The sequence below is a fragment of the Neopelma chrysocephalum genome, unplaced genomic scaffold (genome assembly GCF_003984885.1).
Source record: "Neopelma chrysocephalum unplaced genomic scaffold, ASM398488v2 Primary Assembly neopelma1_70, whole genome shotgun sequence".
NCBI classification, from domain to species: Eukaryota; Metazoa; Chordata; class Aves; order Passeriformes; family Pipridae; genus Neopelma; species Neopelma chrysocephalum.
Window position 1 is genome coordinate 4,429,543 of NW_020897730.1, and position 25,900 is coordinate 4,455,442.

Sequence of the window (25,900 nt, forward strand, 5' to 3'; positions counted from 1 at the left end):
TTAGAGTGGCTCATCTGAAGGCTGCCCAGGGAGGTCATGATGGTTTTGCTGCTGGAGTATTTCAAAAAGCGTGTAGATATATAGTAGTTGATTGTGCCTCAGAGGTGGGATATGGGGGAGATGATTTCCTGCAATTCCTTTCACTTCTCTGTTCCTGGGACTCTGATGTGAAGCTGACTGGGGAGGTATTAACTCAAGTGCAAATAACTCAAGTTAACTGTGCACCGAAGACACAACCCTCAGCTTAATAGATGTCATTTTAAAACCTGGCTAGAAAAACGTGGTTTCATATGTGGTAATAATGTCCCAAGAGGACATCCCAAGATGATTGGTAGATTTGAGAATGATGTGGACTGATTGGAGAGGTTCCAAAGTGGGAATGATCAAATGACTAAGAAACAAACCTAGAAGGCAGACTGAAACAATTTGAATTGTGTAGAGAATAAAAGACAGGGGGGAAAATTACAAAAGTCTTCAAATACAGAAGAGGCTGCTGCAAAGAAGAGCAGTATAATGTTTGCAGAGAGTAAAATCCCTGCAGTAGAAGGAACAGGAATTAAGAGAATTAAATTACAGCAGCAAAGATTCAAAGAAGGCATTAAAAAAAAGGGGAAAAAACCCCCAACTATCCAAGTCAGGGATAGCAATGCACTGGAAAAGAGTGCTTGGGTGAATATAAAATCTGTGATGATGTTAAAGAGCCAGTTAGTGAAATACCTCTCAGAAAGGACATGGAGATGGTTGTTCCTACTTCAGATGTTCTTTCAATGTCCCTATCTGATTTCTTCTTCAAAGATCTTTTATGTCCTGAGGAGGAACACTTTGCCTTGATACTTGAGGATTAAATTTGTTCCTTTACTGCTCAAAATAGAATTGCTACTCTCTGTTCATACCAAAACTGTCTGCCTAGCATGTAGTGAAAGTAGCCAGAACTGCATTCAAGGTTTTCACCTTTTGATTCCCTGTTTGCCTCTGACAAGAAATACATGGAAGCTGACTTTTCCACTACCCCATTGCAGCCAGTACTGCAGCTTGTGTATGGAAGAGGGAGATGCTGTTCCTTTGCAGGAGATGCACAGGTAGGACCATACTGAATATCCAGTCATGCAAGTGAAACCACTGCATGCAGTTGTCTTGAATGTGGATTCCTAATTAGCGTTTGCAATAGTCCTTCAAATAACACTTAGACTTGCATGCATTGCTCATATTTGGATTTTATTTCAAGTAAAATCTTCCCATAGCTAGAGCTTATGTCTAAATTTTCTTTGTCTTCAGGGTATTAAGCTGTCAGAGAATTGCTGTAAATTAAAACCAAACCTGGATGCAAAATGTAGCTCATATTGAGACAATGTCAGATAGGTTTTCTGAGGCTAGATCTGTTAAAAACTACAAACTGATCTGTCATTTCTGTTTAGAAGTTCAGAAGGAAGCAGACAGTTTGGATCAGGCAACAGTCTGCAGTGATGTGTCCAAAACAAGAGCTTTTGTTCCAAAGGGGGCTGATGCAGGCCACCAAATATGCCAAGAATGCGGGGCCGTTTGTGGTGCTGCACAGATACCATCACCGGAAAGCTAAGCACCCAAATTCCTGCTGAAATAACACTGCAGTTAAGATGAAGGCAACCGAAATAAGGGAAATCCAAAGCAGAAGGTTGCCACTGCCTACATGTACACTGATGTTCAATATAAAATGATTTCTGTTTTTCTTTGAAATCCATGATTTTCAGACCCCTCCCTCAAACCAGCGCATTGGCTCAGGCAATTAGCTGTGAAACCCTTCAGGGTCGAAAGGTCAGGGTTAGTTACAAGAAGGGGGTTGAGAATTTTTGAATCAGCTAGTGTGATTTCAGTGAGAAATCTATGAGGGCTTTACATCAGGAAATGTTTTTCCAGTTGCCATAATTTCCAAAATCAAACATAGCCATGTGTGTGAAAGCTCTGTGTGTAAATATGTATGAATTGGAGGAGTTGTTGCACTCAATGGCTTGTGAAAAGGCTCTACCAATTTCTCTGAGCAATTTTCATACCCATGTCAGTGGTATTTTTGTAATGCCATGACAATTAACAGTGAAGATTGCATTCATGCTTTTAAAGTCAAGTGGGGTTTATTTCTTGTTGTTAGGTACGAAAATACTGGTTGACATAAACAAAACAAGCAGTGTTCTTAGGGAAAAAGTTAATTTCTCTGGAAAATTGTATGGAAATATATTCAATACTTTGGGAATTGAAAGAAGTTAAGAGTAATGTTCTTTAAATTTTACAACTTCATTGTAACACTTGAATGTCAGCACATTGTAGTGCTTGAAGCTTTAGGTAGGCATAGATTGGAATCCACTCCAATAGCTTGTCTACCTTAAAAATAATTTAAATAAACCAAGTTTCTAACATGACACCTCATTAGTTGTAGCTAAAGTAGCTAAAGAATTACAAAACCCCAAACCCACAGAGCACCAAATCTGCCAAATGGCACATCTGAACTCTGACACTTGGCAGTTTTGGAATTAGCTCCTTTGAGCACCCAGTAGGGCTCATCTTCAGTAAAACAAATATTTTGCAGAAACAAGTTTACCTTTTACCCCAGGACTGGGGTGCAGTGAGGAGCTGCTTTGGGGACCGTGGCTCGAAGAGGTTGGTCTGTGTCAGGATCCCCATGTGATGTGCAGTGTGCTCCAGGGGAGGTATTTTTGATCACCCATAGGGGTGAGCTAAAGTAAATCTGCTTGCTGTGGGTAACTCTTAAGAGCTCGTAAGCCCAGCTAAGCACATCTGGAGAGCAGGCGTTCATAGCCATTAAATGCCACAGGCTTGGCTGGTTACAAGCTCTCCTCCTGCTGCAGGGAGGCTGGAGGGGCCCTTGGCCTGACTGAAACTGGCATTTCTGAGGCTGGAAATTGGAGCATTAGAAGTCTGGGTGCCTAGAGGTTACCTGAATGGGTGTCACAGACAAAATGGCTTGAAAAGTACTGATTAATATGTAAAACCAGGCTGCTGCTGCAGGAGCGTGGGCTGACATCAGTGGTGAAATGGGAAGCAAAGCAGATTAAGCTCTCTCTGGAAAGATCAGTTGGTGAAGGCAATGATTTGGATTCCACCCTGCCTATTAACCCATCTAGAGGAGTTACTGCAGAGAATTTCCCCAGCCAATGTTTTGATGAAGTAGTTAAGTGGTATAAAATCACAAATTCAACACAACTGGTATTTTACTGTTTTTACAGTAAATTTTACAATTTTTCAATTATGCTTCTTTTCATTAATCTCACAATACAGATTAACAGATTTCTCCGCCTTTTTATGGGGAAAATGTGTGGTGGTACTAAGCAAAAAATTTAGAGAAAAGGGACAATTTATTTTCAGTGTCTTTATCATCTGTCAATGACAAGATGGATAGTCACATCTCTGTCTTTGCAGAATGGAGTTTGTGTTTTAATGGATGGGTCTAATCAGAGCTAAAAGGAAATTTCACAATATATTTTTTGTAGAGAACACTCCCAATGCTAATGAGCAGCCGAATCTGTCTCGGGGAAACAGTTTGTTACTAAAAATAAATTGCAGCCTAACTGTAACTAAAATCAGATTGCAGAAACCAAGCTACTCTGATTCCTGATTTCTGCTGCAGAAGGAGATGAATCTATTACAAACAGCTCTAATTATTATATATTTTAAAATGTGCCAACTGAGCCCTGTTTCGAAATTAATCCACTTGTGAGCTTCTATCAAATATGCCTAGAACATTCTCTAGAGATTTTCTTCAGACTCTGCAAAGCCAGTGAGGAACCAGTTCATAGTTATGAGGCCAAAAGGAAAAACAGTGCACACGAGCTATTTATAGAATATGAAGCAAAACAGTGTGATAAAGGGCAAACGAAAGCTTTCAACAAGAGGCTTTTCGTTCCCAGCCACGTGGTCTTTACATGCAATTTCTTTTTTACTATGCAATTTAGCAGGGAAATTAAATCACTTGACAGCAGCCTTTTTCTGGTTAGAAAAGAACCTTTCAGTGCTTCTTTCCCGTTTATAATGCACTCACTTGTGGCTGTTGCTGTTCAAGAGGGTTTGTTTGCAGAAGTTTCTGCAGGGACTGGTAATTTTCTGGCAGGTGGAAGCAGAAGTAGTGACCAGAGGTTGCCCTGGGAAGCTTTTGGTTTCAGCATGGAAAACCACTCTGCTGCCAGCACAACATGCAGAGTTCGTACTCATGAGCCCCCGATGTTTGGGACAACAGGACAAGGATTCATCTCATCTGAAACTTTGACAGTTAAAGGCAGTGGCAGAAGCAAGTAAAGGGAAATCCAACCTTTCCAATTCCTTTTGTGTCCCATCATACACTGTATAGAAATGTCCTTGTTGCCTGTTCTCAACGCAAAGAACAAAGGACGTTTCTGTCCTGGGAGTTTATCAACCACCTCATTCAGGTATATTTTGAATATATTTCTTTCAGTGCTAATTAGTCCAAGTCAAGTATCTGTGCTCCATCTCCAGGGGCTGCCTTTAAGCAATTCTAAGCTTGAAAAAACCCAACTTGATCTGGATGCCAATTTGTGGCTTAGCCCAACATCGTATTCAACTCTTTCAGAAATGTAGGAGTTGCCAATTTTTTGACACTGACTTAAATTAGATATTTTACTGCCTAGTGTGATGTCTCCAAGAAGGGGAATGGTGCAGAAGAGAAATTGCATGAACTGTGTCCCAGAGGTCCAGGCAGATAAAAATAAGTGGCTTGTCAGATAGATTTCTTTTTTGTTATCTTTCCTTTTTCTTTGTGTCCATGATAAAGTTTGACAGAGGCTAAAGAAACTGGATAGTTTATCTCCCAAATATAGAGGATGATGCTGTCATTTCAGAATATTTTCACAGACAAGGTGATTTATGGCAACAGCCTCTTTTCCTTGGACATTAGCAGCACGTTTGCAGGTTTGCAGTGTGTGTGCTACCTGAGCTTCTCACCACTTGGGTAGATCAGACCGTCACCCAAACTCTCTTCTCTCATCTGGGCCAGATTCCTCCTTAGTCCTGGCAGCTCATGTGTTTGCTTAAAAATATTAATACTTCACAGACTCATTCTGCATTGTGACAAGTGACAGAGTGGATAAAATATCCAGGCTTTATGGGAGCTAAGCACTGCAGTTGGGAAGCTGGGTAGCAAGGATCAATGAATGTGATACCTCTCTCTGTAGTCCCATATGTCAGTCTCTCAGACAATTTCACAGATTTGCTAATGGGAACAAGGCTTTTCAGTGAAGCTTCTTCAAGGCCCTTACAGAGATCTGAATGTACTCCAGAACCTTGATGAGTGATAAGCAGAAACACTGAAAGACAAATTTCCACTGCTGCTTCTCAGACACGTGAACTCCTTCATAGTCAGGAGTCATTCTGAGTTTACAGAAATCAATGCTGGCTTCCTCCCAGGATCCAAGTTCTTTTAAGAACTCTGTTTTATATGTCTGTGTGTATGTGTGTATATACATATATAATGTTGTTTTCAAATACCCAGTGGAAATTTAATAGTTGCAGGAACAGCAGAATGGAGGAGAACTAAGTCTATATCCAGCACATAACCCAAACACTGCTGCTGAGTCGATCCCCAAGAGAAAGGCAGGGCAGTAATGCAAAACTAGAGTTGAGAGGTTGGGGGCTGCTCAGTCCAGTTGAACAGCTAGAAAAATCTTCTCTGCTCCTCTAGTGTTCTTGCTGGACACTAAAACTGGTCTAAAAATAAAACCTAGCAAAACTGGAGAAAAAAAAGAAATTGGAAAGAGTGGAGGAAAAAGGAGTTATTTTCAGCAATGTATTCTGTGCAAGTTTTACTTCACTGGGCAAAAATTAAAATGGCAATTTTGAGCCACGATGGCTCATTTCAGTTGTTCAGATATGTGGTGTTCCCATTTCCTTCACACCTTGAACTTCCTGGTCAGAGTGACAGTGTCTCTGGTGGGGCGTGTCCTTCCCATCCCACAGCTGCATGGTGGTGAAGCAGAGGAGCTGCTTTTGTGGGTGAGTGCAAGGTGTGCCCTGCTCTGCTGTGAGAGGGGAAGGTGTTCCCACTGTGTCACACCCTGTGCAGAAGCAGCAGGGCCCCAGCACCCCGGTTGCAAGAGGTGGTGGCAGGAGTGCGGGACGTCACTGATATTTTTTCACTTGTAGTTACTTGTGCAGGAAGACAGTGCAGCTCTCCTCCTAAGTCAGACTGTGACCAGAGCCACAGTCAGTAGGTTATAGATGGGAAACCAAAACAAACCCCATATGCAAGTTCCCTTAACAATGAGCTGGAGCGAGGTGACTCCGAGAGAAGGGCCTTAAAAGCTGCGGTGTTGGAGCACAAGTGGACACAAATCTGCCTCACTGCATTGCCTGTCTTCAGCCTGAGGCTCAGCTCTTGCTAGTGAGAAACAGGCTGATCCCATTCATTACTGTCACCTTCAAATATAAACCTGCTGGAACATAGAGCTCTTCTCAAAGCCATCTTGTACTCCCACTATGTGCTAACCAACAAGACTGTGCTTGTAAGAGCACACCATAAAGTGTGCTCTTTTTTTTTCTTTTTCAAGATGATCAAGAGGGACAAGAGACACAGGAGACTGGCTTAAGGGTATTCAGATCACAAAGCTTTTTGATGAAGAGAACATGCAGCTGGCTGTTCCAGAAAAATAAACACCACTTGTAAATATCTAGCCCTCTTGCCATCTCTGAAGAATTTCTGCCAGCTGATGTGAGTATCTGAGGAAGAGTTTGGAAAGCTGTCGCCCACAGGCTGCCACCTTTGTGCGTTGGCAGGATGAAATGGAGCAGCCTGCAGAATCCGGGGCAGATGAGGATAAGCAGAAGGGACTGTCCTGCTCCTGGTTCTGCTGGATCATGTGTTCATGGCATACCGCTGAAGTACATGCAGGAACTGTGTGCACTGGCACACGATTTACACTAAAGATTTAAAGGATGAACATTAATGAGCACAGACCTGTTTTAAGGGGTTGCTGAAATGATCTCAAAATATGGGACTACATCACATGTTCTTGTATGCTCTCGGCTGTCTAAAACTGGCTTTTGTCCTGACACTCCAGATGCAGGGTAGTCCTTTGGCACAGACTGGGATCCTCCAGCAGAGCTGAGGGGACCTCAGTACCAGGCAGAGCAGGGGTTTGGCTGGAAGGGCACCCAGTGCACAGATATTTAGCTGAACTTTCAGCCCTAGGAACTCTGCACATGCTGTGAAGTAAAGCAGCCCTTACTCAGAGAGACTTTTCTGGCACAAAGGCAGCATGTTTTGAAGCAAGCATTGATTTGTAAAGTATTATGTAAAGTGATAGGTCTCCTTCCTGAAGAGTGGCTGAGGCTTCAGAACAAAGCATTGTGCCTTTTGTGTATTTCTCTTTCCTTTGCAGTTGCAGTTTCCCTCTACACAGTTATGAAGACTAATGTGAGAAGATTTTTAGTTTTGCTGTGAGAATTCATCTACTTCTGCCCCTCTTTCCTCATCTGAAGTCAGTGAAGTGACGGTTCAGGTAGTTATCTGGGTGTGCTCACCCAATTTCAAATCTAAAAGTTTCCAAAATATGCCAGGATTGCTGGCTTTGGACTCCAGCCCACAGATTCGTGCGATTTTGATACAACATGTCTGATTCCCTGCATTGTTGCCTTCTTTTTCAGTGTTTCACTTACACTGCAATAAGATTAAATTAACTTTATCACGAGACATTCATGAGCACACATGCAGGCCTGTATGTACATAGAAACAGGGAGAAAGGAAACACACTATGATACTTAGAATGCTTAATATCTATATATCTGCATAACAAAATCCAGCTTATTCTGTTTCCATTTTTACACAGATTTTTCTGATTACTTAATCCAAAACTGCATCCTACTTTCAGCTAGTGCCGAGGTGATCCAGCAGGCAAGAGGTGAGCTGAGTTGTGTTTGGCCAGTCCCCATGCAAGTTGTTATTTCCTTTTTTTCTTCCCCTGCTCTGTGGTTTGCTTGCTGTTCTTTCTTTTTTTGCTTGCTTTCTTTTTTTCTGATTTTTGGGGTTGGGTTTTTTTTGGGTCATAATTTTACAAATGGGCTTCTTGGATCAGGAGGTTCTTTACCTACATGTTTACATTGCATCTAGTCATGTTGGGCTGTGATCCCAAATTTGGGTCTGTGTGCTACTGAAATATAAATAATGTGATGTTGCTTTGGTATGCAGTCAGGTTGGAATCACTGAGACTCCTCTCTGCTTGTGGGCACTACTCATTACAAGACTGTTTTCTTAATTTTTGCCTGAAAGTGATACTGTGTACAGCACAAATAACCCCCAGCACAGCAAAATAACAAACAGCAACAGCATAACAAAAAGTTTCAGCTGTGCCAAATGGTGAAAGCATTTTCTTGCAAGAGTGAAAATGTGCTGTAAGCACTTCTTGGTTTGTTAGAAATCTTGGGATGTGTAAATATAACTGATCCCATCTAGGTTATCATAAAGGGAGTTTATTGGTGAGCCCAAGGTTAGAAACCCCCTAAGGCTCAAAGGAAAAGGGAAACAGGTGCTTTCCCAGAGCCTTGGAAGCTATGCTACAATTAGTTTCTTCCTTTCCTTTGGGCTTAATAAAGTACTAAAGTTGGTATGTTATAGCCACGGTAACATTTATAATAAGAAAATATGCAAATACAGCAGCAACATAATTTTTCCAGGCTGCTTAGCAAGCAAATGGTTGTGTACAGAATAGCCTTCAATCCTATGAACATCTTTCTGTCAGAGGCAGCTCCTGGTATTTATGACAGCAATAAAACCACTAATTATTATTGGACAAAAAAAATTTCAGACATTTTACTTTCAAATCTTTCAGTATGTAACAAAAGGTTTGGGATTTCAGAAGTTCAGTCCCTGAGGATAAACAAATAAAGTTGTAAAGAGCACACCTTGCTAATATGATCGTTCCTTATTAGCATATTAGTTTTCAAATAAACAACTTGCTAATGTCTCTAATAAGCAATTACTCTATGATGAAAACTGCAAATGGAGCCTACTGGTGAGTAACAGATAACAGTAAAATCTGTCAATAAAACAAATATTGTTCTGCCTGAACAGCTCTCTTCCTCACTCCAAGAGAAAAACAGAGCTGCCTGGGTATTTTTATAGGCTGATGTTTGACAGCCAGGCATGTTACAACACTGCTCCTCTGACACTTTGCTCTGATGTTATGGGGAGGCTTTTCTCTTTACAGTGTTAGTGTTACAACAAAATAAGGCAGAGATCTTTGCTTAGTTGGAAGCTACCTACTCTGAGTACTTGAGTCAAACAAAACCATAGTAGGGTAAATGTTTGCCCAGGAATAGGGCAAGAATTTGCCAGATTATTAGAGTTTTCTTTCTTTCATAAAATGAAAATCATAATTAAAAATTTGGAGTCCATCCTATCTCTGAAACATGCAAATGCATTTCAGTACTCTTTTCTTCATGCTATTCTAAAACATAAAAAATATTTACAGTGGCGAAAAGGTGTTAAATATATGCAACAATCTCACTTTCCCAAACATTGAAAAGTGTGAAAAAAAGTCATAATTTTCCAAGCATAGTTGACAAACTATTTTCAAAACATTTGCAGAGTAATTTTTATACTTTTCTGGTTGCTTTCCCATTGATTAGAAAGTTCTGTTGTGCTTGCTTTGGTCGCTGTACTTCTGCACTCATTTTTCTAAAATAATTTTGCACATGTTCTCTTAGTTTTCAAGAAATAAGGATATGGAATATGAGAGAGCCACAAATCCCCAAGCCTGGTGCTTTCCAAATTCCATGGCAAGTTTTATTTTATATATAGCTTTGTAGAAAAGGGATCATTTGAAGGAAAATCTTGAGCCATTCTTATCTTTGTTCCATGGTGGACTGACATCATGGTATGGAAATGCAAGGAATGTACAGTAAAGCCTGGTGTGGGAAGAAGATCTTGGCAGAGGGATGATTAATGGTGTCTGAAAGAGGGAAAGCAGTTATGTAAGAAATACAGCCCATGAGGTTCAAACTGAAGAAACCATCACAGGTGCAGACTGTAAACAGGCCCCAGAGGGAAGAATATTGGTCTTTTAAAGGTGGACTCTGTAAACAAACAGATGAGGCGTAGGAAATATCTTTCCATATAAATTTTTATGGTACAAATCAGTACATGGAGCACATAAGCACCATAAGTGTTTATAAACTCAAAGAACATCCATATTGCAGTAAAGCAGCACAAATTGTACCACGGTGTAAATTTATATAGCGTGAGGCAGATGTGTGGTCTGATGGCTCAGTTTGTTTTTTTGACTTTAGCAAATGACATGGTTTCTGTGTCTCTGGTTTTGTTTTGTTCCGTTTAGCTGCTCTCAGCTACATAATTGTTCTTTTAGCTTGTAAATATTATGGTCAACCTCCAGCAAAGTTTAGATGAGGCCAATCAAATGTAAACAAGTGTGTCTGCACCAATGATGTGAGTAAGCAAAGTCATCTCTTGTGATGTTTCCTCCCCCTTTTCCCAACTCCCCTGGGACTGCAAGAGCTTTGCCAAGCCTGCCGTGGTAGTGCACAGCCTGGGGTTCAGTTTAACGGCCTGTCTGGGATTTATTTTTTTGAGTTTTTTGTTGTTTTTTTCCAGGGTATTTGGTGTAGGATTTATCCAGTGAAATGAGAATAATGGATCAGAATCACTTCTGGGGAGTGTCCTCATGTCTGTCCGTGCTTCTGTCCCTGCCCTAGAGATTGTTGTCTGCAAAGTCAGCACAAGTTAATGCAGGTGTAAGGTGCAGTGTGGAGGGAACTGGAAGGGTGAGGATGAGCAGGGATTCCTGATGTTGCAGTGCTGTGGCACTGTGGTGTTTCAGCAATGCCCTGAGATGGTGTCAGCCCCTCTGAGTGCAGTTTTCCAGCAGGGCTCAGCCTGCACTGCAGCAGGGAACACGACCAGCAGCACAGATGTGGCTTGGTGGCACTGTCACAGCTGTTACCGTGTAAGGGCCACAAGTGCTCTTTTGCTACAATCAGCAAACCCACTGCTTGAAAGCCTTTGCATTAAAAAGATATACATGGCATGCTTTTAACCCTAGAATATGATCTTTGAGTTAAAGGGGTTTCACTGCATGTTGCTCTACTGTTTCAGCCCAAATCCAGCCAACCAGTCACTGTCACTGTACAGCTCCCAACCTGTAGGACATACTGTCAACACAGTAAATGAATCCCATGGGCTTTCTGCTGCGAACACAAGCAGGCAGGTGGGTTTCCCTTCATGGAAGTGCTTTCCCTTGCTTTGGAGCCTCTCACTGTTGTGCAGTGGACACAGGCCCTGCCCATTCCCCTGCATCCAATCTTTACCTGTTTCCAGCCTTGCCTTCCCACTCCAGCTTTGTGTTTTCCAAGTGCCCAAATCTTGCTTTTTGCAGCTGTAGCAGTTCAACACTAGTGGCAGCCTTATGTTCCACACCTCATGCTCTCATAGGCAGTGAACTGTTGGGTCATGATTTTTTGATTAGATATGAATTAACCTTTAAGGAAAAAAACCACCAAAGTAATCACTGCAATGCTCCTGATCTCCTGGGAATGGAGCCTGGGAGGTGTCTGACATTTTGCATTATTATCTATGGGAGAGGAAGGAGCTGGGCTGTTTTTTCCCACAAGAAATGTATCTATTTTTGAGAGCAAAGTACTTTCTTTGCCATGGGACCCAAAACAGTTTTCATTCACTGACTCACGGTCTCTGGAGGCTTTTTCCCTGAGCTTAGGAGGCAAGTGCTTAGTGATTTGCAGCTGGAAAAGTGACAGCCCAATTAGCTAAAACTGTTAATTTAAAGGTAAAGATGTTACCTGTTTGCAGCTATCTTGGCTTTGAAGAACCAAACCTTCTCCATCAGCCCCGTTCCTCTGTTTTCAACACAGAGTTGCTGTAGATTTGATCATTACAGCTATTGGGTGAGAATCTGAAAGCAGTGTATCAACACCATATGATTTATTCTGTGGTTCTTGCACAGAAAGCCAAAATATGATTTCATGCTTTCCTGTTTCTCTTTTTGTCTTCTTATGGTATAAAAATCATTCATTAGCTATTTGCTATTAAATTTGTCCAATAGGCTATTTGCTTAATTATGGATGAATGCTTATTGATGAATCTTTCTTCCCAAGAGACAATCTCTCCAAGACTCAGGCAGAAACTACAGGAAATGTACTTGGACAATGTTCAAGTTTTACTTCTTCTTGTGGCATATTGCAGAGCCAGCGTGGGTCACCTTGGCAGGCCATAAGCCTCAGACTGATCCATAGGATGCTTCCATGTGCTTTGCCTTCTACTTTTTGAAATATGAGGAATGTCTGTAGTCAGTATTCATTCCAAACAGCTGAAAACTCTCTCCTGCATCTCTGGAGGGTCTGATGGTTGGATCACTGTCTGCCTTGTCCACATGGTAGGACAAGACTTGGAGGCAAATGTACTCTGGGAGCTGCCAGTGTCCACACAGCCTGGGAAGTTTTGGCAGGTGGGACCAGACATCTAAGCATGCTTTTCTGTTTCATTCATAGGTTGCATGGGGATTGTTTAACCTTTAGACAAAGCCTTTCCAAATAAAATGTTTTACCAAAGGAACAAAATTTTAAGGAATGGGGTATAACAATATTTAGAATTCCTCCACATTGCAAAATCTGTGCAATAAACTTTGGAAGAGTCACTACCAAATGCGCTCAGTAGCATTTCTTAATATTTGGAGTTGTTCTTAAATCTATATACCTAATCATCTCTTTAAACTATGCCCCAGGCATAGTGGAGTGGAAAGAAATATTTAAAAAATGCCTGAAGGAATAAAGTCTCATGCTATTTATGGTAAATGCTCTGCTTTCCTCTTGTTGAGGAGTTTCATTAGTTTGAATTAATGCGGCTTAAAAATTACTGACAGTAAAGGAGATTCCAAAATGGCACATGGAATATTTTTACTGTTAATACATAATAAAGAGGTAACCATCATTTATCCTAAAGTCAAAATGCAACTTCAGATTTCTTATTTAGAAGATGATATCTTAATTAAGCTCTGCCTGGGAGATGACTGGGTGAAGTTCGTGTGATGTTTTTGCTCAAGTTGTGTCTGTCAGGTGCAGTTGGTTGTTATAGAAAATATAGCAAAGAATTTCAGTGCAGTGAAACCATTTTTCCTGCCTGTTCACCAAAGCCCAAGTTTTCTGCTGTCTTTCTAGAGCTTGGTGTGACTGAGGCTGCTTGTCACAGTATGGCAGAAGGTCCACGAGCTTATGTATCTCTGGGCAAGCAGAGCTGCAGGACAACACACTGGAGTGGGACCCTGGCTGTTATGTCGTAGTCTACCCTATCAAACAACTGAGAGCTCCTTCCACCACATTTTTGACACTGGTGGGCAGGGTATGGGCATACAATGGACTGAAAGTGGGGACAGAACTGGCACTCAATACCTTGTATCTTTAGTGAAGGATCCCAGTCTGTTTGTGAGGTAAAAACTACTGTATGCAAAGGACCTACTGCAGCTGATTATGTGTTTTATCCTCCTATTCTTTTGAATCAGACTCATATGCAGAATCTTTGCTCAAAATCCTTCTTACTGATGTTTCATGGTTTCTGATTTCCATTATTTGACAATTACTAAAAGGAAATCTTGTAACTGATGCAGCATTAAGAGCAGATCTGAGAATAATCAGTAGTTTCAGCAACTACTTTCTATTCTTTCTGCTTTTGTGGCTTATTATAAAAGTGTCAATCTCTCACTGCTATCTAACAAACAAACTTCTGCCCTGGATCCATTTCCTCTTGGGCAGTTTGCCAGGAATAACAAATTTAACTTCAGTTCTCAGTTTAAGAAGTTTCACTTCACTGAGTAGAGTTCAAGTACAGTCTATTACCCCGACTAAGTGATAGAGGAGTCCTTTGATGTTTGCTTCTTGAGTGGTTTATACAAGCCAGAGTTTCCTGTAGGAAAAAGAACTGCAGCTGAAGGAAATACCTGATTGATCAGGTAACCTCTTCCTCTCACTCCCACTTGAGAGCGTCTGAGTGCCCAGTGACAGAATTATGCAAACATATAAAGAGAGACTCAATACAGGCTCCACCAGCAGAAGTCACATACAGTTTGATGATGTTGCTCAGTTTATCAGGTGAGAGTGGCCAATCCTACTCCTCAGACCTTCCTGTCTCCCACTGCTTTCCCTACATGAGCTCTGGTGGACCACCACAGCTTGCTCAACCTGCTTAACCTGTAAGACTTCACAGCTGAAGTTTTCTGCCATGCCCATGAACTGAACTGAATAATTAGTAGGGTTCTTGCCATGAAAGGGGCTGGGCTGCACAGGTGGCACCTGGAGTGGGAGGCTCAGGGGAGAGGGGAATAATGTTACATAGGAACAGAAGTCCTCCATCTGCACTGCCAGCCAGCAGGTCAGCCTGGCTGTGTCACTGAGCCATGCACTTGGGGGTCCTCCAGAGCCCTCTCACCTTCAGCTGGGTCCCACTCCGAACTCTTCTGGAAGATACTGTGCTCTTGGACTGTGTTCACTTTATCACATAAAATAAACAGTGCTGTGTTTTGTTTCTCCATAAGAAGGCAGAGTGATGCTTCCCTCCCAGTGATTCTGACCTGCAATTTTGAGGAAGAAGCAGAAGTTGACTGGAGTACATAGAGGAAAAATAAGGAGTGTACCTTGAAAGGTGATCAGAGCACAGGGATCAGCTGAGGACATGGAGGAAAGGGAAAAGGTACCAGCAAACCTTGCCTTGTCAGAGTTGTTTGAAGATCCCCACTGTTCTGTGGTCAGTGGTTGTGAACTACTGTGCTTGATCTCCGAACCTGAGTATTTAAAAATTCCCTTTCTAGTTAGCTTGTCACTCACAGATAGTTGTCGTGGTTTTTTTTTTTCTGGGCCAATGTATGTTCATGACAATTTTGCCTCTCCCTGATCTTTGTAAGTGTGGCCACGATGTGTGTGGGGAGTGCAGCATTGCTTTCCTGTCCATGCTGGAGCACCTGGGCACAGAACTGCCTTGCAGAACTGTCTCCTCTAACCAAGGGGACAGCAGAGCAGTTTGTGAGCAGCACTACAGTGTCATGAGTAGCCGTGCTAATTACTGACAGGAGAGGTCTGAGCTCCTGGCCTTGCAGTTCTGCTCCTTTCCTTGAGTTGGATATGTTGGGTGCCTGTCAGATGACTATTGAGCTGATTCAACTTACCCAAAAGAAAACCATGCCCATGTAACATTGTCACCATTGGCTGGAAGTAGAACATGAGGAGATTTGGAGGAAAACAGCCTTTATTTTGCAATTAGATGTTGCAATACCTGTGGATATTGCAAGCTCCACAGTGTTGCAAGAGAGTCCCTTGAGCAGAACTCATTGAATTTGGTTTATAAAAGCTCCTCTTAAGTAGGGGTATTGAAAGTTGTGAAATTACCCATTATTCAGTACATGCAAAGTAACAAGACATTTCCTAAACTGTTTTATTATAGCTTATTTTGAGTTGTGAAGTGGCTTTTCCTTCAGCTATATCCATGCCCAAACTGGAAACAATTTTAATCCAGATCATGCTGACTCTCCTGAGCTCCTTTATTGTATAGATAAACACTTTTATAAGATCTAATTACCTGTAGAAATGCACACGTTGGAGACCTCAGCATTTACTTGCTTTGCAGCCTGATGTAACAGGCAGTTTCAAAGATGTAAACTCCTCCCCCACAGAACTTCTGAAATTTTTTGCAGGTAGCCCCAGCAGTGTGTCCTGTGTAATGGACACTGACATTTTCCAATCAGCAATGTTATTTTTAAGCTCTGCCGTGTCATCAGCTGGTCACGTATCTTATTGCTTCACAGACCCCGTGCCCTGCTTGCGCCTGCAGACAAACCTAGCACAGGCTGGGGGAAGGTACTTCATCTTTTTTGGTTTGCCCCTTCCCCTCTTACATCCCAGAGGTCTGTTTCTTGCTGGGAATAAAGGCTGACATTGAGAGGCCAGGGAACTACATGTGGCAGTGCCTCCTTGAATCCGGGCAGCTTGTCTGGCTTCTCCAAATCTCTCCTGTAGCCCACGGTGCTTCTTCCCCCAGTGAGACTTCCACCTCTAAAAGTGCTGTCAGTTTTCTTGGGAATTATTTCCAAAGGAGTTATAATTTTGCTGCTGAACACCCAAAATGTGCTTTCTTTGAAACCCCCCTTCACTACCCCTCATGTGGGCTGCAGAGGCCTTTTTTTTGCACTTTGACACTCTTCCTGCCTTCCTGTAGAAATGCTGCTCATCAACTAGTTCAGCATTTTTGCGTGCCTTTTCTTGTCCTAGAGCTCAATACTACTCCTTTCTCAGTCTGAGGATGGGTAAAGGATGGTCCCTCACTAAATGGAAACATATTTTTCCCCTCAAGAGATTTGCTTTTATCCAAGTTGTTTCTTGAAGAAAGAAAAAAATGCCAGAAAGAGAGATGTGAGCTGAAGCAATTTGTTTGTTTGACTGCAGGCTCACCCTTACATCAAAGTACAGTGGAGTTGTGTGGTCAGATTGTCAGGTGTGTGTCCTGAGTGTGAGGAAATGAAGTTTACAATGACTGCAAATGGATAAGCTTTTAGAAGAGCTGAATTGGCCAAGTCTCAGTCACGTTTCTCTTGGTTCCACTCATTAAAAGACATGTTCTTACTTTCTCATGAACTCTCTTCTGGATGAAATGTTAGAACGAATTCCATTATGCTCATCCCGTGCAGGTAATAAATATTGCAGGACTCCTCTGGAAAAAGTAAGTGATAAAATTCTGGTATCTTTGCCAAGATTCTCGTTTTTGCATTCAATGAAACACATTCCAATGTGGTGGAAAACAGAGTTTCTTGTTTGTAGAAAATTTTATTGTTGGTGGGTTTTAATTTGGTTTGGAACCTCAATTTTTAGGATCATCAGCTTTGAAGTGGAAATCAAGGCTGAGTTCAAATTCTGACCTGGGGAAGGTTTGGAACAAAGTATTTCACATAAACAGCATTTTCTTTGGATAAATTCTGATGATTTAAAATGCCTAATACTTCATACTGCTGGTCAATTGGATTTGTTGTGCAGAAGAAGCAAACTTTGTCCTAGCTGCCCAGAAACTTTGTATTTTCCCTAGGTGTGCTCAGGGAGACACAAAGGCAGGCACCTCAGCATTCCCTCTGGAAAGCCACCTCTGCACAGGCTGTGGTATCTCCCCTTGCAGCTGTGAAGCTGGAAGTGCAGCCTTTGTGGCTGCCTGCAGCTCTGATGGTAAACATAAAATGTAAAATACACTGATTATTTGCACTGAGAAACAAAGCAGCCCATGGCAATCCTAACTGCCAGCATTTCTTGCCTGCCAATTTACTTCCATAGTAGCTGGGATAAGGCCTTAGGGAGACAAAACATGACAAGAAACATGGCAAAATATGAAGCCCCTTTTCTTTAGTAGCAACTGCTCTCTTCCCACAGCTGGCAGTGGGGGAGAAGACATGAAGAGACCTGGAAGCTTCTTTGTACCCAGTGTGTAGCTTTGTGATTGATTTCTTCCGTGAGCAGAAATTCCTGTAAGAAATGTAAGAAATTCCTGCTCCAGCAGATTGTTCCTGTCTCAAAGTGTTGAGCTGGCACGTCCTAGAGCCAGTGCACACTCTGGCCCACCCGCAGGTGTATCCGTGTCCTTGGCATGGAGAGCATGGCATAGTCATGAGCAAAAAGGCACATTCACAAGCACACTTTGGGCAGCCAACATAGCCCAAGGACATGTGTCCTTCCCACCTTGTTGGACAAGTTGCTCTCATCCTTTGTTTTTGCAGGCGATTTCAGTCAGAATGCTGAAGGGTTGGATGTTTTTCTTTACTGAGAGGAAAGAAGACTGTGACATAATCACTTGATTAAAAAAGCCCCATATGCCAGGAAGGGCAGAGGGAAGAGAAGCACAGCCTTGACATCTCCCCACCAAGAATGAAAGAGGAAAATGATAGGTCCTTTTTAGGAAAGCTTTGCTACTTGCTTAGGAGTCGCTCCCACTCAGCTGGAGGGTGTTGTGTCATCTTTTGCTCAGCACGGGAAGAAGAAGCCAAAGCATCTACCACAGAAATTTTAGGGCTCACAAGCCCATGTCCATTGAGTTCAGCTTTGGGAACTTCATGTTTGTTGTGCCAGAGGCTCAGTGTGCCTCTCTCTGTATGTGCTACTGGTAAAGGCATTAATTGCAAATTGGTTTTGAGGCTTTTTGGCTTTTACTTTTGTGGAAAAACACCCCTCCTAAAACTTTGGAGAAAGGATGGAAGAAAGGGAAAACTGAATGCCACAGACATTTTTACATCATTATTAAACTATTCTGATGAGAGAGGATCCTGAAAGTTCTCTGATGATTTGAAACATTTTCATTTCTTTGGAAAAGTCTTTGCAGAAGTAGAGTCTATGTTTTTGGCTGGCATTTCCCAACAGCTGTTGCCAGCTTTCCTACAGGTCTGGTAGAAAGTGCATCGACTCTGGTGTGCTGTGAGACTGTGTGTTCCTGTACGTGTGTTTGCTCTGTGACAGTCCCCAGGATTCATTTCAGATTTTAAAAGTGCACAAAGATGAAGGCTGGAGCATCCCACTGCACAAGTGCAAATGGAGACTGCCTTTGTCTGACCCCCTAAGGCCCACCATCTTTGCTAGTAAAGATTCACTGTGCAACTCCCCATTAAAAGTGGCAGTTGGAGGCCAGGAAAAAATCAGTTATCCAGTGTTTGAAATATCCGTTTAGCTGCTGGGAGCCACCATTTGATCTTAAGCAGGATACTTAGATGTGTTCATTTTTAAGTGTCAGGTAGTTCAATGACTTCACTCAGTATTTGCATTTTATGGGGGTACATGTAACCTGAAGAACGAAAGAAAAGTTTGCTATTTCCTGTAAACATTTTTATATAAAAGTGTCACATGAAAGGCTGCTGGATGAAAAAATTACTGTATTGTGGAGTGCCTGGAAAAAATCACTTAGGCATTATTTTAATCCTTGGCAGTAACTATTCCAATGTATACTGTTTGTTTAAGAAATCTAGAACACCGTTCCTGAAATGACTTTCTTACGACTCCGGGTACAGAGCCAAGTGCAGGGAATCTGTGTGCGGGTGAGTAGATAGAGGCTGTCCCCTGTGGGACAGTAAGACCATGTAAGGATGCACAATGATTCTAACCATTTTACCTGGAATTTAATTCAGACCATGCTGGCTTAGCAGTGGCATAAGCCTGTAACCAAAGCAAGAAAACCTAAAGGTCAACAGTCATGAGCTGATTTTCCTTATACCCCAACAATATGCACTGACAGTGAGTTCTCTCTCTTCATCTTCCCAGGCTCTTTAGATTGGTTGAAAGGTGTTAAACATGCCACTCTTCCAGGGCTTTCATCTTTATGGCAACTGTTATACTGCTCTCCTTGTCTAATTATGGTTTTGTCTGGGATAAAACAAAGAAGAGCAGGGAAAGAAAGAACTTGGAAAAGCCTGAGGACACCCACATGAGACAAGTGGAAAACACATTTTGTGGGGACAAGGTGTAAAATCAAACACGTTAGAAATATTCAACAGCAAATTTTGTCCTTTCAAGTGGCAAAAGTATTTTGGTGCTTAATTTTATGTTTAGTCTTGTACCCCACTACAGAAATAAAAGTTTAAAGAGAGATGTCCTGCCTGACAACAGAAACAGATTGAGAACTTCGAGCCTTGATACGTCCCTGGTGGAAAACAGGTGCCAGCAATAAACAAAACCATTCCTTTAATAGGGAAATTGGTGGCACAGGTCACCCTCTACTTTGACAAGTCCTTTTCTCTTGTGTCATTTGTTGGTTTGGCTGTTATCTGTAGAAATGATCAAGGAGACTGATATGTCATTGCAGAGCAGGAGAGAGGTTGCACATGAAGCATGTCTTCTGTGCTGTCTTTAATTTAACCTTCCCTGCTGCTTTTCCAGGCTGGTGGCCTTTCTACACAGAATTAGCTGCAGGCAGTGCCTTCAGAGAAGCCAGGTTAGCGTGACAGCTTGGCTAGAGCAAAAGTCTTGAAAGATTGCAGAACTGAAATGAATAATGAGAACAATGAAAACATTGATGGAGGAAGAATGTTTGATAGTGGTAGATGGAAAACAGTCACATGCAAATAGAGGAAGGCAATGGTAAAAATGTCAGTATAGTGGAGGAGGACACAGGCTTTCAATGTTTAAAAGGACTTTCTTTCTACATGTGACAGTTCTGGATGCGTGAGCTGGTCTCATACAGTTATATAGTTTTCCCAGGAAACCTTTAAGCTATTTTAATGTCACATATCTATTTTTGTGGTGCTTAGGCAGCCTGTTAATGATGGTATCAAGGAAATATGAAGTGGCTGACAAAATGGCCAAACATCATACTACATTGTGTTTGTCAGGACATAACCTGTCCAGATCTGTTTTTAATTCAAGAATATTTAGTTACCAGTTGCTATAGTGAAGACACACAGATTTGAGGAGGAATCAGCCTCTTTCCGACCTCCTAATGCAATTGTTCCCAAGGGAAGAGGGAGAAAATACAGAGAGCCCCTTATTTCAAATATCCCTCTTCTGGGGCAGTCTTCTCCAAGAATTTTAAAGTCATCTCATTTATCTCTATAACCCCAGTTTCACCTTTTTCTTGAATCCTTATTGAGTAATAATGGCTAATTCTTATTTATCATTTCTAATTTGTAGCTCTTTAAGTGCCTTACAATGAATGTCAGCATGGCTCATCTTACAGTAGGAAAGGTGGGGCTCAAAGAGGCAAAATAATCTTGACAACTCTCTGTTCCTATTCATTCTGGGCCCTTTGCTCCACCTGAATGGAGGTTTCTTCTAGGAAATGTTTAGAGGCTGTTTGTCCATTGTATCAGAGGAGTTGGGGAAAAAGCTCCCTCACACCTTCTCTCCTGCTCATCAGAAGCAGCCACCTGATATGTTGCAAATTGTGGTCTCTCTGGAGGCAGCTCAGGTTACATGTTGTCCTCGTAAATTTTCTGATAAAAGTGACACTGACAAAGGTGAAAATGTTTAAGAGGTGAATTGGCCCCCAAGGGATACTTCCTCTGCTGTACTTTCCTTAAATACTGTAAGTAGAATGCTGTGGGACACTTATTTTATGTATGGGAGAAGTTATATGGCTTGAAGTTGTATGCTATTGAATTGTCTGGGTTAAGTAGCATCCACCAATTTAAAGCCTTGTCTTTGCTCTCTGCCTATTTCCAGCATTTAAAGTTTCTTTCTTTTGTTCTTTTTTTGGGGAGTGGGGTGTGTGTGTTCTTCTTTTATTTTTTGTGGGTTTGCTTGCTTTCCTGGTGTGTCCCTGAGCCTTCAGGAGGGATAAGAAGCTTCCTTCCTGCTGCAGGAGTATTATGTCCTGCTGGCTGTGGCCCCCCACACTCGGTGCCTTTGCCCACTGTGTTCAGGGCTTGGCCAAGGTGAGGATGTGTCACTCCCTTGTCAATCCCTTGCCTGAGAAAGTAAAGGAGGAACGACTAGTCCCAGCCATAGAAAAAGCCACAGAGATTTCAGGCCAGGTTATTTATTTTTCTGGTGTTGCATTTTGTGCTGTGCCATTCAGGACAGAGGCAAAGTCACAGAGGCAGGAGGGTGAAAGCAGTTCTACGCTTTTCCCTGTCACAGCAACTTGTCAGGGAATCTCTAATAGCTATTTTTATTCTCACATAGGTTGAGTCAAATCCATTCGTTTCAAAATTACTGCCCTGACATTTGAACCTTTCAGGCAGACTGCTAGTGGCAGCACCTTATTTTTCTGTTGGAAAAGGATTAAAAAAAATCGTTGACATGTAATTAAAGGAACCAGATAGAATGACATCCATTATTGAATAATGAGCTATAAATCCTTTGTTACAAATCACTTTAACGTAGCAATGGTATGGGAGGATTCAGAGAGGATGATGACTTGTTTAGCTTAAGTACTGATCTTGTACATAGACAAAAGCTCATGAGCCTTGTTCCATTAAAGACACACCTTTACAGAGCAGACAAAATCTTGGACCAAAATGGCAAAATGGAGCAGGAAGGAGTGAGCCTCTGTATCAGTAAGACACCAAACACATCATGTGAAAACAGAAAATATCCTTAAAAATCCCCTATTTCTGTTTGCTTGCAGTGCAGTGAGCCCTGTGCAGGCACTGCCCATGTGAATCCCCAGGCCCAGGAAATCCTTGCAGTCCAGGTGCCGGGCAGGCTCCGTGTGGGAGGTGAGCATGGAGTGATACTCTGCATGTCCTCCCTGCTGCACTTGTGCTGGTCTTACAGTGCCAGGTACATAACCCAGGGATATGTAGGATCTGTGACCCATGTGCTACACCTAATCACACTACTGGAAGGAGAGGGAGAAGGAGATTAAACCTTACTTGGCCTTTTTAAACTTGCTGAGTCTCTGTCTGGATGTCTGTGTACAATTTTTTTAAGAATTAGGACTGTAGAGTTCTAGACAGGTGAACTCCATCTTACATCTACTTTTCTGAAGTATCCATCTACAAATGTGTTTTCTGTCTGTATAACTGTTGTCTCTCAGAATTCAAAATATTACTACTACATAGCTTCTAATTGAATACTAAGCTATAATTAATAGTTCTTTTTAATTAAGAGGAAGCTTCAATGGCCTAAGATAGAATATTGAAAGTAATTAATTGTAAATTAAATTAGAAGCCACTTGTTAGGTTTAACAAAACAAAATTAAAATTGAGAAAATGGTTTTATGCTGTAAGGGGTAAGCTTTACATGGGGTAAATAGTTATAATTATAATCTGAATTATCTTTTTATCAGTGCCAAAATATAAAATTTCTCTATTACATGAAACTTAGATAAGTTTTGGAGGCATTTTATGTAATACTATGGGGTTCAGCAGAGATAGGTAGGGGTTGAGACTGAAACAGGATAGAAACAAAATGTAGGTTAGCTGAAATTCTAGGGCAGCTCAGAGATGTTTTAGCAAAGTGTGATTCTACAATGTTTTTAAGGAGAGGAAAAACAAATAAACGTTTTTCTTTTCTGGTAATACAGTCTGCAAAGATTTTGATATCTGTCTTTAGTGGTAACTGAAAGCTGAAGGATTTGGGAAAATTGAGCTGTCTGTGTGGGTAGAATCAGAGGAATGTTCTTTAATGCCACATCCCAGGATTTGAGCTGGTTTCTGTGCAAGATGCATGACACAATCTTTTTTATGCTGTATGTAAGAAAAGACTGGGTCTCTGGTAAAATGATTGTGATGTTCCAAAAGTTCAAAGATTTACTCCATTTAGACCCCCTGCAATTGAGAAAACTTTTGAAATTTTTCTCTCTTACCTCTGGACAAATCCCCTTGCATCCCCCTGAATACAGGCCTGGCCCAGGCTCTCTTGCTTTGACTCATTCCTGATCTGAATCAGCTCCCACTCAAGCTCCTGTATTGCTTGAAGAATCTCTGTCTGTCTGGTCTGACAGGTTGCTGCTGCCACATATCAGGCATTCTCAGGGACTCTCCTCAGGATTAGAAAGGTACAAAACCTATCCAGTGCCTCTGCCTGTGAGGAAGCCCATCAGCAAGCAAGACTTGGAGACAATTCAGTTAAACATTACTGAGTCAGCTGAGACACACCTGTGTGTTTCACAGAACGTCAGCAAAGGGATCCCTCCACACCTTTTGGTAAAGAAGTGGCTGGGTGATTTTACAATGATATATATCCAGGTGGACCTGTCTCTGGAAAATGTAATTTGATTTATGCTGTTGAGAAAAGTCGGTTTCCAAATAGTTTTATCAGTGTATTCATAATTCTATGGTAAGTGTAACCCCTGACATAATCTACCTACTCTCCTTCTTAGATCTTATTTTTACAGGTACATTGGAGACCAAGAAATTAGAGCCTAACTCAACAAACTAGGACAGAGCACAATGCAGTGAGCTAGTGTCACAGAATATTTGAGCATCCCACATGTCCTGGGGACAGATCAGTACAAAGCTGGTTAGAGAAGCTGTTATGTGCCTCAGCTGTTGCAGTATGTGTCAACTCATGCAAGAGGCAAAGGAAAGCAGCTAAAATGTAAAAGAATTAGTTAACTTGTAGAAACTATTTCTGGAAGAGTCAAATAGTAAGAACTTTTACTACAATCTTGTTTTAATACTTGACCTTAAATTAAAAATGCACTTTCTTTTACACATCTTTTTTATATAGGCATGTAGTTTCCAGCTGAAATATTTTTATATTTGATGCCACCTCTTAATGGGAACAGGTTTTCTTCTATAATGAGAGCCAGGTAAAAATGTCTAAAATAGCGCCTTTATTAGTGCTTCATCACTTAAAACAATGATCAGTAGCTTCATGTACTTCTTGGAATTGCATATGATGTGCCCATGCTAGTACTGCAAATATCTTGGGTAGTGTAGATAAAGAAGTGTGTCACCAATGAAGTACATTAGACAGTTGGGTTCTGACATTAAGCTGTTTCAGTTTAATTTTGTTATCTGGTCAGTTGTACTATTCTGATGGGACTGGAGAAGATATGGTAACAGGAAGAGGGTGATATGAGAAAACCTCATGTGCTATGTTATATTGAGTGGGTCAAATGCATGGTGTTGTTTATAGATAAAGAAGTCCGTTCCTGTTGGTTAGCAGTTACTTTTATTGTGGAGCAGAGGAAAAGATAGTGCTGCTTCATCCCTGTTTCAATCCAGTAGAAGTCCATTCCTCATCTAAGCTTTAGTGATTGTTTATTCAATGTGACATGATGTCTTTGGGAAGAGTGACATAAAAGAGAGGAAATGACGTTTGGAGGGGAAAAATGCCACTTGACCTCATGGGTTTGTCCTCCCTTAAGTTTTTCTTAACCCCCACTTTTCTGTGTTGTCACTAGATCCTTTAATCCCTTCTCTCTCCATAAAAGTGCCAAGATGTCTCCAAGCCACTTAGACTGCAGTGCTTGTTTCCATGTTCTTACTTGGCAACTAATTCCATGAGTTCATCATTCTGACCCTGAGTGAAATAGTTTGAATTTCCGCTATACACAATTATTTTGGGTTATGACTTCTGACTTTTGAACCCCTCACCAGAATGCACCATTTAAATCTCTTCATCAGCTCTGAGTGCTGTCACTGGGTCAGCTCAGTGTCAATATTCTTCTAGCAGCATTATGCTAGTCAGAATTTCTTCCTACGTCTTCTCTTGGAACAACTGCAGCAAAATCTGGAATCTTCTGTTCAGAAGGCATGATCCTTTCACTATTATTCATGTTCTCCAGGAGTCATGGGATTGTTTACAGCATATGAGACAGTGAGGTGCTGTATGAAAAGTAAGCTGGACTCAATAACTAATAGTCCTTGTTGTGTATTTCATGCTCTCTGCAACTGTGCTGGGCTGCATCCTGGTCTCATCTGCAGCAATACTAGTAAGCAGCATAAGCAATTTTAGCACATGATCTGAGTGCAAAAAGAGGTATAACCTCAGAAAGCTGATCTGCTGTTGTTCCTCTGTGTTGTAAAAATATTCTATATGCATTTTGTTTTCAGTTTTTAAAACATCTCCAGTTTAAAAAAAAGAATTAAAATATAGCAGATATTAAATACCTAGTCACTGCACGTTGATATAGATCATCTAATTTATCTTATTCTTTTTTTCACAAATTCTGCTCTGTAGCTGTAGGAAGTAATATGATATTAAAGAGTGATTTTCCTTCCAGTTGCTTCAGCCATTTATTGTATTGATATTGTCAAGTACTCCTGTAAAATAAACTCACAGCCCAGACCTGCTTAATTCAGCCAAATGCTGATCTGCCAGTATATATCTTTAGTGAAGCCTGATTTGGTGGAAAGGAGTTCAATTGAGGGTGCAAAATGGACCTACGGATGGATTCCCAGATGGAACTGTTTTGAAGTCTGTGTAAAAGCTGATAATAATCTCCTAAAATGCACTCTAAGCCAAAAAAGAGCAGAAAAGG

The 25,900-nt window shown here is 41.4% G+C and overlaps 2 long non-coding RNA genes across 6 annotated transcripts in view; one reads left to right on the forward strand and one right to left on the reverse strand.

The window, feature by feature from the left end:
* The first annotated feature begins 907 nt into the window (after positions 1-907).
* Positions 908-25,900, forward strand: part of LOC113968999 — a 108,794-nt gene continuing 83,801 nt past the window's right edge. For all 4 annotated transcript variants that reach the window (XR_003534705.1, XR_003534706.1, XR_003534707.1 and 1 more), the window contains exons 1-4: positions 908-1,079; positions 6,546-6,706; positions 7,377-7,496; positions 7,824-7,895. This is a non-coding gene — a long non-coding RNA (uncharacterized LOC113968999). The remainder of the gene's footprint in view (positions 1,080-6,545; positions 6,707-7,376; positions 7,497-7,823; positions 7,896-25,900) is intronic.
* On the reverse strand, positions 9,815-13,430 carry LOC113969001. Of its 2 annotated transcripts, XR_003534711.1 has the most exons (4): positions 13,307-13,430; positions 11,806-11,918; positions 11,317-11,448; positions 9,815-9,944 (listed from the first exon to the last, which is right to left on the reverse strand). It is a non-coding gene; the product is annotated as an uncharacterized LOC113969001 (long non-coding RNA). The 2 variants fall into 2 exon arrangements; XR_003534712.1 differs by lacking the exon at positions 11,317-11,448.